This window comes from Protopterus annectens, chromosome 13.part0 (genome assembly GCF_019279795.1).
Source record: "Protopterus annectens isolate FY-2018-M chromosome 13.part0, PAN1.0, whole genome shotgun sequence".
Lineage (NCBI taxonomy): Eukaryota > Metazoa > Chordata > Ceratodontiformes > Protopteridae > Protopterus > Protopterus annectens.
Window position 1 is genome coordinate 624,896,428 of NC_056747.1, and position 17,669 is coordinate 624,914,096.

The following is a 17,669-nucleotide window of genomic DNA, read 5'->3' on the forward strand; positions in this document are numbered from 1 at the left end:
AACAATGGTTCATTCTGGCACCAGTCTCAGAGAAAGAGAATCCCTCACAGGGACTTTCAGATACCACTCTCTCCCTAGAATCTTAATCAGAAACCTGAGGAGAAAAGACTGCTGTCCTAACCCATTCCTCTACAGATTCCAAAATCTTGTCTCTCTTCAGGGAAAAAGGAATCCCTTTTTTTCCATGAGGAAACCACATTACAAGAAGGGTTAACAGCCTGCACACAACCCTGAGCCAAGCCCAACATATTATCCTTGTCTAGAAAAAAATGATGCAGGAGAAGCTAAATGTTTAGTTTTCTGACTCTTTTTGACACGAAAGTTAGGGCAAACAGGCCTAGTATTGCCAGCAACAGCTTCCCCAGAGATAAGCAAAACATTCTGGCAAAGCAGGGGCATGTTCCATACCCCTTCTCTCATGACAAACAAGACTTGACTCTCCTTTGCCCACTGAGGGAACATTAACAGCCACAGAGGACATGGCTAACCCTGGCCCATGGTGGCTGCATGTACAACACCAGAAGGATCCAAAGAAAAAGATGAGTGGTCTGAGGAACCAACTTTGGTCACAGCAGAGTCACCCAGCTGCTGCTCTGGCAAATTATCAGCTTGTTGTAATGGCAAAGGCTGCTTAGCTGGAAGGTCTAACCAGGGGACTGGGTAGACTGTTCAATGATCAATTCAAAAAAGGTACCGGTTTCCCAGGAACCTTAACAACAATAGTTGGTAAAACAGGAAAGCAATAAAACAGTAAAAAGCACTTGAAACACTTTCCCAGCCCACAAAAGAGAAAGAAATAGCTTCTTCACAGAACTACATCAGATTAAACAAGTTAACTTTTTACCACAGAAGTAAAAAATTGCACTCCCATTTAAAAGTACATAGATGTCATGAGACAGTGAAGGAAAATGCATTTTCTTAGCTTAAAAATAGTTGGTTTTCATAAAAACATTAGTTTAAACAGCAAGAATACAAGGAAAGATGTGGCAGTTTTTCCCCAAAGGGAACTAATATGTCCAGCAACAGAACAGAGTTACCAGACTGTCAACCTTTGAAAACCTGCACAGGAGCACTCTTGTCTTTGGTATCCAAACTTGTCTTTTTAGTCAGCCCAACTTGAGCAAACAGTTTGGGAAGGTGCCCTGAAGCTTTGGATCTTATGCAGTAAATAACTCATATAGCTTAACGTAATGCAACAGTAATCAGTTTGAAGAACCTCTCTTGAGCTTCAACTTTCCTCCAAAATAGCTTCCTTTCCTTTCGGCAATATTTAAAAAGGAAATAAAGCTACAGCACATAAACACTAATTATTAAATCTGAAGTCGTGGTTTGACTAGGCAATAATTAATAACTATAACAGGCACATATATATCTAGAGACACAGTTATCTTCTTTGATAGCTCATCTGTATCTTACAACTTCATTTGTGTGTTTAAAGATGGAATATTTTCATACTCAATGCTAAGCAAAATGATGTCCCCCCTACAAATTAATTGGTATGTAACGGTTTACATGATATATGTCAGGCTACACTCAAGCAACTGTTTACTAAAGAAATCACACAGAGGCACTCTATGGAAGTTAGTAGTGTTCACAGATTCATAGCAAATGATTAATAGGTTTCACCTGCCACTGAACCACACTGCACTCTGTTCAGGAGCCTTACAGACAAAAGACTGTTTAACTTCCAAAAACATCAGAAAAAAGGTATAACTTTAACGACTATTAGGATGTGAAACAAATCTACAAAGTGCTTTTCACTTTAAAATCACAGATCTGCTGTTTATCTAGCCTTTTAACATCCCTCACTAATGCATAACTTCTGCAGTTATCATAATCTGTGTGCAGTGACACAGACTTGTTACATTATTATATTAGCAATGTATTGTGAATGTTGTGTTTCATTCATGGGCATGAGCAATACATATGGGAGTACACATGGACATGAGTGGTATATCCTAGGGGAATCTCAACTGACTCATACTAAGAAACAAATGCTAATGAGTTAAAACCGCACTATATTGTTACTTAAAAATGTAAGATTATTATTTTCAAAGTCAATACATCTGGCCATGGTTATGGATAAGGCATATGTCAGCCCATGGAGGAGGAGAGCCCCATAATGGTTACTTACGCTATGCCACTATGTCCAAACTTCCCCATAACCAGGAGTAAAACATGAATCGCTTATATCTTGCCATAATAATAAATACAGTCAGAAACTGACTCCAGAATTCCACACAGCTTGCAATATGTGAGCAGAACTTCTCAAAGAGCTGCTAGGGGTTGAGTAAGCACACTTCAACCAATGTCTCTTAGAGTGTTGTGAAAAGTCATAAATGCAAATCTGAACATTGTAAGATTCAAACACATAGCTTACATCCTTACAATGATGAAAATTAGGGGATAAAAAAAAAACTCAGTGGCAAGTTTTTTTTTCTTTTTAGTTTGTTTTCCATTACAAAAGTTTTGCTATAAACATAAACATAGACCTGTCATGAATGCAAAGAGACATAGGTCTCAAACTCTGGGGGGGGGATGGTGGACAAAGCCCTAAAAAATATAGACAAATTTTAAAATATTGCTCTTATAAACTTACAAAGTTGCTAGAATAAAGGTCTTGTGTTACCGTATATTTTCTGAAGGATATGAAATCTGAAACTGAAATATTTAGTGAATTCAGTCCTCACTGATGCTCCACAAAAATCCAGAAAATCACAAATTTTATGAGGAAAAGACCAAACATATGAGGCAAAAATCTGGACAGCTGAGATGTATGCAAAGATGGCATGTAAGTCAAGTATCTGCTTAGATAAAGCCTTTAAATCTCATGATGTATATGTTTACATACACAGATGCAACACTGGAAAATACCTTTGGACAACTGGTTACATGCAACAATTGTGGGATTTTTTTTAATTAGAAATTGGATTAATTGTTACAAAACTGAAGTCAACAATGCATATTTCAAAGCAGCATGTAAGTGTGCAAAACTTTAGAAGTCTGGTTCTTAGATGTCAAACCATTTAAATATGTTATGACTTAACACTGGGTATTGCATGCTGTTAATTTCATCCTGCACTCAGCAAGAGCCACTGTTACTACACATACCACAATTAGCATCATCTATGTAATGTACCTTAACATCTGCAGTATGAAAGTAATTCATCATAACACTTCTTCATGGCCCTCTACCAAATAAGATGATTGTGTGTGCTGCAGCACAGGTGCGATTGCTGATTTACTTCAGACAAAATGTCTGCCTGTGGTAACAGCTATACCACAGGTATGATCATTTAGTCACTTCAGTCAGCAGCAGCCTGTTGAGGTGATGGCTGTACTACATATGTCATCATTCACTCACTTCAGTCAGGGGCTGCCTCTGGAAGTGACAGCTGTACCACAGCTGTGATCATTTATTCACTTCAGTCAGCAGCTACTGTGGAGGAGATAACTGTACCACAGGTGAAATTATTCACCAATTTCTGTCAGTGGCTGCTGGTGGAGGTGACAGTAGACTTGCCCCAGTCATTGACATATTTCAGAAATAAGAAATCCCAATGCCCTGTTTTACTGATGGATTGCTAAAACAGCCAAGGGAATTTAAGGTCTGTGGGATCAACAGAGTACAGAAAATTGTGAAAAGGTATGCTGGTTTCATGGGGTGGGGCAGGATGATCTCTTTCGAATTTACTTCAGTCTCAAAATTGATTATAATTCGAAAGAGAATAAGGTGAAGAATGGTGCATAGTATAACTCGATATCAGGCTGCTGTTTGACATTGTTGTTAGTATTATAATATACTATGCAAGCTAGTCACTGCAAGTTCCACTACTTGTTCCCTCTAAAAGTCTGTGCAGACAGCCTTGGGATGAATTTACAGATCCACATCCATTCATTGGGTTGGTTTTAAAAAGAGTTATGGAACTACTTTTGTTTAACATGGAGTTGGGGCTTATTTCATAAATAGGGAAACCTTAGAGGTTTGGTTAATATTTCAATGTAGGTTTAGGTCCTCAGAGTGTGTACTGGTGATACTGTCAAATCTGTTAATATGTTAAGAGGTCAAACTGGATTTTACCTTTTAGGAAAAAGAGAAGTCACTCAGTAGGATTCTACAGAAAAAAAGAGTACAGAGTTACAGCTATCAGATACACTGTATCATATCCAAGATTTTCTGGTCAAGAATCTTTGGGGTTTCTCAAGCTGTGTAATATGTTTTGACAGGTACATACCAGAGAGGGCATTATATTCTATTATGAGTCAGAGCAGGGAGCACAGGATGGCAATAATTTATTTGATGTTGCAGGATATACCTTCAAGTAATCAGCAGAGATAGGTGAAAGGGTTTCCTAATGGTAGTTGATATGTGGTGGTCAAAACAGAATTTCATAGTCCACTGATGTGTTAAGGTCTCTAATTACTGTGTTAACACTGAGGAGGGTGGCCTCTCTGTAATATATACAGACATGATCAGACTTTGTAAAGTGTGTAACACTTCATTTTTTTGTTGTGTGTGTGCGTATTTAACTTTACAGTTAAACACTGCTCAACTCACTTACTCTTCAATTATCTGATTGCACATTAATTGAACTACTCTAACACACTAAACTACTTGGAATCACCATGGATGCACACCTAAAATTTGATCTGCACTTTCACTATGTAACCCATAATACCAACCAAAAATTCAGTATGCACCACCAATTCAAAAATATATATATCTGATTAAGCATGGAAGACCACTGCTGCTGCCTACCTTATCCCTTCCCTGACACACTCCTCAGCCATCTTTACCAATCTACAATCAACACAGCAACATTTGAGCAATCATACAAGACTGCAAGTTTGCCACCAGCTTTCCTAACAGGATATACTACTCTGTAACTCTCAAATGGCTAAATTGCTTCAACTTCTCCAATCTCCGCAAAATCAATTAAAAATATCACAAAAAGTCCTTTACAGTTCATAAGGCTGACCCACTCTCAGAAGTCTATTACCCTGGTATATCCTCCTTATCATACTCTCCATTCATCTGAAAAATGTCTGGTAAATGTGACTCCCTCACACAACTCTCATGAGGACTCACTATATTCCTGCACATGGCAAAACAGTGGAACTCCCTCCCAACCTCCCTCTGCCAAATAAATGCAGCAAATACCTACAAACAGGATGTAAAATCCTTCCTTCATGGCGCATGGCAAAGCCTCTACTCCAAATCACTTTACTAGCTCCTCCTTCACCGCCCAACTTACTGCTACCACTAACAGCAGCACAATTCTTGCACAGATTCACTTCTTCTAAACTAACCATCATCAAAATGCCTCCCTAATGTATCACTGACCTTCTCAAGGTGCTCATCTATTTCTTATTCCAACACTCATCTGTCCAGTCACCACATACCTCTCCCTGCATATCTTCTTGTATATAATGTTCACTAACTAGTCACTCAAAGAATTTCTTCTCTATCTCGTCTCACATTAATCTTCTTCCCTATCCCTATCAAAGGCTCTCCTTTCCACTGCACAGCATATCACTCTTTCTCATTCTTTTCATCCTTTCACACATGCATGAGCCCAACCTGAGCACTCAATAACCATCAGCTTCTCAATAATTGAGTGCCTATTTCCAATACTGTCTTTGTATATACATTTCCTTTAAAGTATATGTATTGTACAGTGCAACCACCAAACTTTGTCTTTGTATTATTTTTTAATAAAAGATTCACTTCAATGTATGTGCACTAAAGTGCTACCTTCAAAACTTTGTACAATTTTTATAAAACATTCACTTTAACGTAAGTGTATTGCACAGTGCAATTAGTTCACTGCTGAACTTTTGATATGTCTCTGTTATAATGCTTTTGATTTAATAGATGTTTTGCATGTAGTTATAACAACTTTGAATATATAACATATATAATGATGGAGCTTTTTTCCCCAAGCCTCCTCTGAAAAGGGGTTTTAGTTCCCAGTTAAGACTTTCTCAGTAAACAAAGGTAAATAAATAAATCAATGAATAAAAGATTCTGACGTTGACACCAGGAATTAGTGTGAGCTACTTTATCTAGAATATAGATTTCTGCTGGAAGGCTAATGACTGCACTGAGTTTGCAGTCATCTACAAACTTTGTAAGGCAGAGACCCCTGATGTCTGTGTGGACTTCAGCAAAGTAAATGTCAAAGAGGACTCAACCTAATACAGGACCCTGTGGAATGCCACTGGTGACCAGCCTTTCAAAGGATAGTGTGTCACAAACCCCAGCTGTAAGAATTCTATTAGCTAGTTATCTATCCAGCAAATTTACATTCTATTCCCAACTGGTCGTTCTGCATTACCCCATAGAATGCAGAGCACTCACTACACTTTGCAATGTAAGCTACCTCCAAAAAACTACAGCATGGGAATTCTTGTACAAAAACAGAGCCTAGGGTATTCTCTAGTCTTATTTTTTCATTTTCAGCTATGTAAGGGCATAGTTTATTAAAAACATTTTTAGTGCCACCTCTCTTTTCAATTTGTGTGTGCATAACATTATTATTTTCTATAAGACTTAAAATAAAGGTCAGTCTTAAATACGAAACTCGGTCTGCCTCCCACATGTCTAAACATATCACTATTTACTTCAAAAATATGCCAGTTATATGCAATAATATTTCTAATGTTTCTAGTAGCTTCACTATAAGACAAACGCTCATTAAAAAAATAAATAAATAAATAAATAACTAAAAAAAACTTCATTATCCCGAGTTATCTTGTATTATATATCTAAAGAATTTAACCCCATGAAGGGTTTGTATTTACTACCCCATTGCTGTATAACTTCATGACTGATGTTATGAACCTTGTTTTTTGGGTGTCCTCTAACTGCAAAAATTTCTACCATTTTTATCATTTCCACATTCAAGTCATCTCTGGTCAAAATCATTCTGGCTAACCTAATAATTTCACCCCAACTAAGCTCTTTTTCTGACAAAAATGGTGAAGACTGGAAAAATGTAAATAACCACTGCTAAAAGAAAGTTTCCTATAGATACTGGACACAAAACCCACATTAGAATCCTTAATATTAATGTCCAAGTAGTTCACTTGCTCTTTGCTAAAAATACAAGTAAATTAAAAAAAAAATCAGTTATAGTATGCAAATAATTAATGAACTCTGAGACAACAGCCTCTAAATTAGACTTGTATAAATATAAAGTTGCTTTGGTAACTCAGGCTTAATACCATCACCGTTCCTGGTGTTAATGAAACTCACTTCACCCTGTTTTGAAGTTAAGAGCAGCTAAACTTTAAACAAAAAATAACTTTTACAAATTGTTATATCTTTTAAATTTCGTATTTTTTAAGTTTTCTTCACATGGACAAATATTTAAGGATTTTTAAAGCAATTGCTTACATTTGTAAAAGTATTTTTGCTAATATTTTACTGAAGTGAAGAAAATGAAGTCATATTTCTTTAAGAATGTGTGGGTATAAATACACAGTTACACTTTCATTATTGTCCTGATGTAGTTCTTGGTTATGTTTGATGGACGAAAGAGCATAAAATGAAAGTTATGTAATTACCATTAATAATAGATCCCTGTTGTCTGATTTTCATCTGGTTCAACACATGGGGTTGTTGGATACAACTGGATCTGACCTCGGCACCGACTCTGAAGCTTGTTTCGATTCCAGGGCTCTGACTCTTCCCCTATTCCTAATTACTCCAGCCTAATACCTTGGATCAACTGTGTCCCCATGTAACACTAACAGCCTATAACTCTGTAAATATAATAAAAGTAACAACAAAATATGAAGAGAAAAGAGAAAGCAACAGTCAGAACAGGACTGTTCGCAGACAGGGAGTTGAGAAGTAACCACCTGGACACCCCAAAATCATGTGTGTCAGTTTGGAAAGGAAGAAGGTTGAATTGGATGAAAATCAAACAACATGGATCTATCATTATAAGTACATAATTTTCATATCCAATGCTGTCTATTTTCATTCAATTCAACAGATGGGACAGATTTCCAAGCTATCTGGGTGGCATCAAGGAAGGACATTCCTGAAGATGGTGGAGCCAAAAGAAGAACATGATCTAGATTTACATCTAGTTTATAATGAAACACAAAAGTATGGATTGTGGACCAAGTCGCTGCAGCACAAATATCATCATTGGGAAGCCTCCTGGGGAATGTTGCTGAAGTAGATATTGCTCTAGTGGAATGAGTCTTAGGTTTAGATAGTAGAGTCATGCTTTTTGTTATAAACAAATGAAATGCAGTCTGACAACCATCTTGTAAGGGTTCATAGGTATGTACTAGGCTAATGACCACAAGGGCCTTTTTAAGCTTAGCCATGTGTCCCAATTCTCTAACAAGTTCTGATACCCTTGAAAAAGTCTAAGTAGGGGCTTGGGAAATTAAACATTTACAAGGAGAGGCCTGGGAGATGAACCATTTATAGGTTGTCTGTGTCCATTAGAGACATAGGTGCCAAACCAGAAATTAATTTCCTGTTCTCCATCCAATTGTCCAGGTTGCACTTGAATTGGGTTAAGGAGGAACTCTGTTTCACATGGACAGGGAGACTGTTCCAGAGAAGAGGTAGCCTCGTGAGATACATACCTGTCTCTCCAGTAGGTTTTACTGATATCACAGGCAAGGTTTAAGTCTTTAGAATAGGTAATTCTGGTGCTGTTTGTATTGCGGATATGCAGAAGGTCCATCAGGTAGGGGTCTTGACAATGCCTTGAATGCCAGGTATAAATCTTTCCTCAACAGCCTGTAGGAGACAGAATATAGGGATAGGCCCTTGAGGTGATCTACATAGAACATGCTACTTATGCCCTGTATTCTTTTAGCGAGGAACCTCTGTGGACGTTCCGATTGTTGGATAAGCCTAGATAGGTACATACCAAATGGGGCATCATACTCAATGATATGTCTGATGCATGCCAAATACAGTAGAAAAATGAACTCCTTGGACCTAGATGCCATACCTTTGTTTATATGATTTTCTCACTACTGTAGGCACATGATGGTCAAAGGTTGGATTACTGTCTGTGTGTGTCCCCACTTCCCTGACTACTGGGTCAACTCTTGGGGAGGGGGGGGTGCTATCAATATGACAGTTACTAGAGATAGATGACTTTCCAAAGGATACTATTATGCATTCCTTGGCATTTAGTTTTAGTCAATGGTTCTGACACCAGTTAATTGTCTGTGTCGGCCTCTCCTGGGAATATTTGTGTTGGTAGAGGATTCTATGACTATTCCTAATTTGCAATCATCTGTAAATATGGTCAGCCAGAGGCCATTGACATTGGCCTTGACTTCAGAGAAGTAAACACCAAAGAACAGCAGCCCCCATACTGATCTCTGAGGGACTCCACTTATGACTGGCTTCTTTGCAGAGGTGGACTCCCCATTTCTAACTTCCTGGGTCCTGTCTGTGAGCCAGCTGGATATCCACCAGGTGACATAAGGGTTTATACCTAACCTCTTGAATTTGTCAACAATGCCTGAATGGGATATTATGTCAAATGCCTTGGCCAGGTCAAGGCAGGTAATGTGAACCATTTTGCCCTAATCCATTGCTTTGGTGACCTTCTCCAAGAAATATACCAGGGTAAGTAGCCATGACCTGTGCTTGACAAAACCAAACTGGTTGGGTCCAGTGTCTCTAGGTTTCCTATGTTTTTATTGCTCATTCCCATGAGAATTCTTTCCATATCGGACTAGTGAGACTTATGGGTCCTATAGTTGGCCCACCTTTGTACATAGGGATGACTGCTGCTGTTTTCCATTCATGTGGCACAAAGCCTGTTTGGAAGCTACAGTTAAATTCCAGAGGGCCTGATAGGTCATGTTTCATGCTACTTAGACAGCATCCAGGGATACTGTCTGGGCCCACTGATGCAGTGTACTTGGCCTTAGAGACAGCATTGAGGACCTGTTCCCTAGTAATAGTAGGGGGAGTTATACTGGATGTTATATTCTGAGGGGTGGTTGATGGGGAGAGAGGTAAAACTGAAGCTAAATTTGTCAGCCAGAAGGTTTGCTACATCTTCTGGCTCAGTATAGGTGGCTCCCATTAACAATGAGCTCTGCACACAATTGTGTATTGCCTTTGAGGTTACAGACATAGCTAAAAGAAAGTCTTGTAGTTGTCCTTGGTCTGACAGGCCAAATTTGCCTCACATTTGGCTTTGGCAGACATTATTTGTCCTCTAAGATATTTGTTTGGTTTTATGAGAGTGCTTTTATCCTACTGGGTGCTACACCTCCTAATTTTGACATGATTTTCTTCCTTCTGTTATACAGCCTACTGATGTGATTCCACCAGGGTGGACTGTTTTTTGACTTAGTTACGTACTTCTTTCTGGTGGATACAGCTGCCTCTTTGCAGCTATTTACATGCTTGTCGAGGGTTTCTGTGAGCAGTTCCACACAGACCGCAGTGATCTCACAGTTTTTGGGGGTTTGAAATTTTGCCAGGTTACCACTTAATAGTGGGAAGTTACCTTAGAGCAGTTCTTGAACATTCCAGAGTTATCTGGGGTTCCAGGTTTTGTTTTTACTGCAAAGGAGACCACTTTGTGATCTGACCTTATCAGAGAAGACATTACACTGCTGGATGTACAGCACTTTCCCATATTTGTGAGGGACCAGATCTACTATGTTAATCTCAGGAGTCAGCCGACCGGCACTTGCGAACTGCTTCTGCTTCAGGCACCGCTCGGCAAGAAAGACTGAAGAAAATGGCGTCGGTTGCATTATATATACCCCTGGCGCACTGATGTCAGGGAAGAGGTGACAGCAACCGACGTCGGACCAAGACTTTGGAATTCCGGCCGACTGCGGGACCGCCTGACGACAGGATAACCCAAGTGTGATGACTGCAGCAGGGTAACACGATGAACATCTACTATGTTTGCACCCCTGGTCAGTGAATTAATAATCCGGTCCTGGAAGTTTGTTCATAGGTAGGTACTAGGCTATTTGCCTGAGGGCATTTATAAGCCTAGCCAGAGTGTGTCGGCTTTCGCTGCCCCATTGATTAATTAACTGAGCCTCTGTCAAGCAGAGCCAATGAAATGGTCCCAGGGGTGTATTTTCTGTTACCCATCCACTCGCCAAGGCTTCTCTTGAAGAGTGTTAGTGAGGGGCTCTGTCTAATGTAGTTAGGAATTTTGTTCCAACGCATGGGGAGTCTCTGTGACAGGAATCTATCACTCCAGCATGTTCTATTTATTGTTGTGGTGAGGTTTAGCTCACTAGAGCACGTGGCTCACAGTGACTTGGATTTCTTTAGGTTGAGCATGTCCATCAATTCTCAGTTGGACATGGCTTTGTAAGTCAGGCAGAGATCACCTCTGAGTAAGCGATATGCCACTGAGTACAGCCAGAGTTTTTTCAGTTGGGCTACATAGGACATATGCTTGAGGCCAGTGATCCTCTTGGTGAGGTGCTTTTGTGGTCTTTCCAGCTGTTGGAAGTGTCTTGTGTGGTACATCCCAAATGGGGCACTGTACTCTATGATGGGTCTGATGAGTGACGAGTAGAGGGGCACTATAACCTCTTTATTTCTAGATGCAAACCCCTTAGTAATTAGATGGGCCACATAGAAGGATTTCCTAACTACTTTGGCAATATGATTGTCAAAGGAGAGATTTCTATCTACCTGGGTCCTAGATCTTTTATTACCCTCTTCTTTATTAAGGGGGCTGTTGCCTATGTGGTAATTCCTGGGTGTTTTGTTTTTCCCAAACGGGATGACTATGCATTTTTTGGCATTTAGCTTGAGGCCATGACTTTGACACCAGGTGTCTGTCTCAGTAAGGCCTTTTTGAAGAATGTCCGTGTCAGCTGGAGAGTCAGTTTTGGCTCCCAGTTTGCAGTCATCGACGAACTTGGATAGCTATAGTCCTCCTGTGTTTGCCTGTACTTCTGAGAAATATATGCTGAACAGTAGGGGTCCCAGAACCGAGCCTTGTGGGACACCACTTGTGAATGGTTTAGAGTCGGACCTGGAGCCCGCTATTCTTACCGTGTGAGCTCTGTCTGTAAGCCAGTTGGCAACCTGTCTTGTGACGTAGGGGTTTATGTTCAGGCTGGTGAGTTTTTCTATAATACCCGAGTGAGGAATGGTGTTGAATGCCTTGGCGAGATCAAGGTAGGCTGTGTGAACCACCTTTCCCTCGTCTATGGCCTTGGTGACTGTCTCGAAGAAGTCAACCAGGTTTAGTAGGCATGATCTGCCCTTAACAAAGCCGAACTGGGTCGGGTCAAGTGTTTGGAGGTTCCCAATGTCTTTGTTAATGAGTTCCATGATGATTCGCCCCATAGCCTTGCAGGCCAGGTTAGTCAGGCTTATAGGGCTATAGTTACCAGGGTCAGTTGTAGCCCCTCCTTTGTGGAGCAGAATAACCGTTGCTGTGCACCATTCTATGGGCACGTAGCTTGTGGAGAGGCTGAGGTTGAACAGCGTGTTTTGGTGGGGGGTTAGTTCGTACTGTAGTTCATGCAAGACGCAGCCTGGGACACCATCTGGCTCCACTGATGCTGTATTTTTGGCTTTTGAAAAGGCTGTTTTCACCTGTGCTTCTGTGATTTCCAGGACACTACACTTTTCCGGTATTGTTGTGGGCCCTTTTGAAGGTGAGAGGGAGGTGAAGTTTGCACTGAATCCATCTCTGCCAGGATGTTGGCAATATCAGTAGGTTCAGTATACTTTGTGCTATTTTGCACTAGCTCAGAGAATATCTGCGAGTTGCCACTTAGATTCTTGACATAGCTAAAGAAGACTTTGTGGTTATCTTTTGAATCCTTGGCTATTTTTCTTTCGAAGTTAGCCTTGGATGATTTTATGAGGGACCTTAGTTTCTTAGTGATACTGATCAGGGATCTCTTTCCTTCTTGGAATTTGCTTTTATTCTGAACTAGTTTCCTCCTTCTGTTGTATAACCTGTTTATGGCAGCGGTCCTCCAGACTGGTTTCCTTCTCTTAGGGGAGTGAGTCTTGGTTTTGCTATGGATGGCACGATCCATGCATCCTTGTAGGTGCTCATAGAGTGCAATTGTAAAGGATTCTGCACCTTGGGCAGTGTTATCCTTTAGCGTGGGGGCTGAGAAACGTACCACCTCTGCCTTAAGTAAGGTAAAGTTTGCTTTAGAAAAGTTTTTCACTGTGGTTTCCTTGGTTGGGGGTGGTGGTGGGATGTGGACATCCAGGGTGATTAGTTTATGGTCTGATCTAACGAGTGATGGGTTGACCTCCAGTACAGAACACCTGTCGCCCATGATGGTGATGACCAGGTCCAATATGTTGTGGCCTCTGGTAGGGGAGTTTACCAGCTGATCCAGGGCATTTGAGTTGATATTCCAGGAAGTGCTGAGCCTGGGAGTTTGTACTCAAGTAGTTTTCCCAGTTAATGGTAGGGTAATTGAAATCGCCCAATATCAGGGTATTCGGTAGGACCTTCATGTTTTCCAGTGTCTCCAGAAAGGCGGAGTGGTGGTCCTGGGTCATGGAGGATGATCTGTAGCAGTCCAGAATTTGCATTACAGATTTGCCCGATGTTAGTTGCACATGGATGATCTCAGAGGTATCATGCTGTGCCACTAACCTAGATGTGTGGGTATCCTTGATGAGATACACCCCCTCCTTTTGTATTTTGGTCTGTGTTCTGTGGCCGAAATGAGTGGTATGAGTTGTAGCCCAGTAGTGCTGGAGTGCTCTCTGGAGCCTTGAACCAGGTTTCAGTTACTGCACAGATGTCGACGTTCTCCATACTTAGGAGTGCTTCGAGCGCATGCACTTTGAGATTTAAACTCCTGGCGTTGAGTAGCATAACCCTTATTTTTTTACTTGTGCTGTTTACGGTGGTGGGTTTGAATTTTGAGCCTTGCCTAAAAAAGGCATCATGGGGGCAGCAAGAGCCTTGGCCGTATTTGAAAGCCAAGAGGTGAAAGGTGCAAGCTGTCTCTTGCGAAGCAATGCGGCTTGTCGAGCATCTCATCCCAGGCTGACAGACACTGGATCCCCTTTGAATGACACCAGAAGCTTAGCCAATTGTTGAAATTGATCATTTTTTCTTTATACTGAGGTATCTTTCTTGGTGAAGGCAGGATGCTGCTCAGGGTCAGGGTCATACCCGCCTGGGCTACATGATCAGAGAGCTCTTCCATGTCTCTTTTCATGTAGTCCAGGGAGGTACGTCTCAGGTCATTCACACCAACATGAACATTGACAGAGTCATATTTGTACTTGTTCTGGAGTGACCTGAGTGCTTGTGTTATGTGGTGGATTCTGGCTCCCAATAAGCAGCTAACAGTAACCTTCTCCTTGTCCAGCTTAGTGAGTGGGGTGTCAGTTTGCCTGACTACTGAGTCACCTATTACTAGTGTTTTAGGTATGTTATTTCGCCTTAAGGGCTGTGATTGTGCAGCACATTGATTTTGTGTTTTATGTGTTGTCTGGTTTGTGATGGGAGGTGCAAGTTTTGTGGGTGTCTGCTTTGGAGCTCTCTGATGCTTTTGCAGGTTTTTATTTAGAGCCTCCAAGTAGGATTTCATGTATTTATGTGTATTTTTTGCCAGTGCTGGTTTAGTAGGTCTATGTGAGGCTGGAGATGTGGTGCAAGTGTTAACCTTTTCCTAATGACTGTCTGTTCCAGTCTTGGGTGGAGAGACCTTAACCTCCAGTTTGGCTTTATAATTGCATCTCTCGCATATGTTAGTGTTTTGTGGTAGGAGGAGAGGGGCTGTCTGTGTACATGAGGCAGTTGTAACATTGCCTCAGGATACCCAGATTCACCAGTTGGACTGGAGAGTACACTTGAAGTTGCCCTTTGGTCATGCCTGAATAGTAGGGTGAGCTGCTTAGTCGCTTGGTTGGTGAGGGGTGGATAAAGAGCCTTGCCCTGCTGGGCAGTCAAGTGTCGGGGTATATTAGTGCTTGCTATTAGGTCTGAACAAGTGCTGGACTGTAGGGTGCTTTTTGAGTGCTTAGGTTGAGAGTTAGACAAGTTTCAAGTGAAAAACTGAAGAGGAGACTTAGTGGAGCCGGGAATAATTTAACCCTAGCTAACCGATGCTGCCCAGCGCACTAAACCATGCAAACGCGGTTTGTAAACTACTAACTTCTGGGCTGGAACCACTCCTCCAGGGACATATGGTTGCTCAAAGTTCCCCTCTCTCACAGGTGAACAGAGAAACTTCCCTCTAGCCAAGTAAGGTATGGGCAACTCAGAAACTTGTAACACAGCCCTGAATTCATCACTAGCCTGAAAACTGGAATATACTAACTTAGAAAGGTGGGAAACAAGAAATTTTTTTTTGATTTTTTTTTTTTTTTTTTTGAAAAAATAAGGCAAAACAGTAAAAAGCACACTTAAAACAGCTTTAAACGACTACAAGCAATCAGAAAAGGCTATCGCACTTTAGTGTGTAACCTACAACAGTTAAACAATTTATTTAAACAAAAAACAACGTTTTAAAAGTGCAGCCAGTCAAATAAGTACAATATGTGAAAAAAACAAGCTTTTAAATCACAATAAGTGCTGGAAAAATCAGCGGTTGGGCGGAAAACAGTTAAGTACAGCAAGAAAATACAGAAAACTGATACTCAATCACTCCAACATCTTTCTTTTTAAGCTAGAAGGCTTGTACCAGTTTAAGGCTTTCTAGTGCTTTCCAGTACGTTAGTTACAGGAAAGATGGGAAACAAGCACAGATGTGGTCTTTTAAACCAGAAAGTTGAAAGAGATGGACAACTTCCCAAATGATCAATAAACTACAATTCCTGGGCCAAGAACCACTCCTCTTGTGGTAGACAGGCTACCTAGTACTTACCACTCCCACTGATAACCTAGAAGGCTGCACTCCAACACAAAGGCTTGGGGGGCTCAGAAGCTTACAAACAGTCCTGGATACAGCAAATCTGTACCTAGACTAGACTAGTTACGGGAAAGGTGGGGATCAAGTGCAAACATGGGCTTTAAAACCAGAAAGTTGAGAGAGAGAGATAGAAAAAACTGCCCAAATGGCCAATAAACTACAATTTCTGGGCCAGAACCACTCCTCTTGTGGTAGATTGGCTACCTAGTGCTTACCACTCCCACTGATAAGCTAGAAGGCTTCCCTCCAGCACAGAAAGGCTTGCAGGGCTCAGAAGCTTATCAACAGTCCTGGATACAGCAACTCTGTATCTGGACTAGGCTAGTAACAGGAAAGGTGGGAAACAGCGCAAGTGCAGCTTTTAAACCAGAGAGTTGAAAGAGATGGGAAAAAATTGCCCAAACGGCCAGTAGCCACAATTTCTGGGCCAGGAACCACTCCTCTTGTGGTAGATAGTCTACCTAATGCTTACCACTCCCACTGATAAGCTAGAAAGCTTCCCTCCAACACAGAAAGGCTTGGGGGGCTCAGAAGCTTACAAAGAGTCCTGGATACAGCAAATCTGTACCTGGACTGGACTAGACTAGTTACAGGAAAGTGGGGAACAAGCGCAAACGCAGGCTTTTAAGCCAGCAAGTTGAAAGAGATGGAAAACTGCCTAAACAGCCAATAAACTACAATTTATAGGCCAAAACCCACTCTTCCCATGGTAGATAGGCTACCTGATGCTTACCACTCCCACTGATAAGCTAGAAGGCTTCCCTCCAACACAGAAAGGCTTGGGGGGGGGGGGCTCAGAAGCTTACAAAGTGTCCTGGATACAACAAATCTGTACCTGGACTAGACTAGTAACAGGAAAGGCAGGAACCAAGCACAAACACAGGCTTTTGAATCAGAAGGTTGAAAGAGATGGAAGAGCTTCCCAAACGGCCAATAAACTATAATTTCTGGTGTTTACAAAATCAAGGAATCTCTGTGCCTGGACGTTTGGTGTAAGATATATATATATATATATATATATATATATATATATATATATATATATATATATATAAAATAACTGATCAGATTTTCTACATTGCTTAGTCCTATGAAAATAAAATCTGAGTTGGTGATGAACATCTATCAAATATAACATGCATTCACCCTTGTTATAGTATCGAGTGAAAATACTGGTAAATGTATGGACTGATTTAAGTTTGTTTCAGATGCCACCTTAGGAAGGAAGGACACATTAGTTCTATGGGATACCCAGCCCTTGTGAAAAACTAGATAGGGAGTTTTTCAGGAAAGTGATAGAAATTCTGAAGCTAATCTAGCTGATGTAACCACCACCAGAAAAAATTGTTTTCCAGGTCAGAAACTTAAGATCTGCTGCAGCTGTAGGTTCAAAGGATGGTTTCATTAGAGCCTGTATCATAATGGTAGTTCATATATTTATTTATTGACATTTGTTTTCCAGGAAAGTCTGACTGGATCACAAGAGCACATTTCCAGAGGACGTCTGGAAAGAAAAGCTCCATTTAACAGGGATTTTTTTTTTAAGACATCGCTTAAACAATTGAAAAATGTTACATTTTCAAAATAATCAAAAATATTGTAAGGCATAGAGTGACATAAAAATATGTTAAAAGATAGCAATGAGAAAAAGCAAAGTAAAACACTGTATACAATTCTATACAGCGCCCTTTTGGCAATTCTCAATAGTAATAAGTAAAAGTCAAAGTCAAAAGTAACATTAGTGTCATTCAACCCTGTACAAGTATACAGCTGAACAAAAT

At 40.6% G+C, this 17,669-nt stretch overlaps 1 protein-coding gene across 2 annotated transcripts in view; it reads right to left on the reverse strand.

Moving 5' to 3' along the window:
* Positions 1 to 17,669, reverse strand: part of RPH3AL (rabphilin 3A like (without C2 domains)) — a 2,297,739-nt gene that overhangs the window by 1,552,390 nt on the left and 727,680 nt on the right. The window lies entirely within an intron of this gene.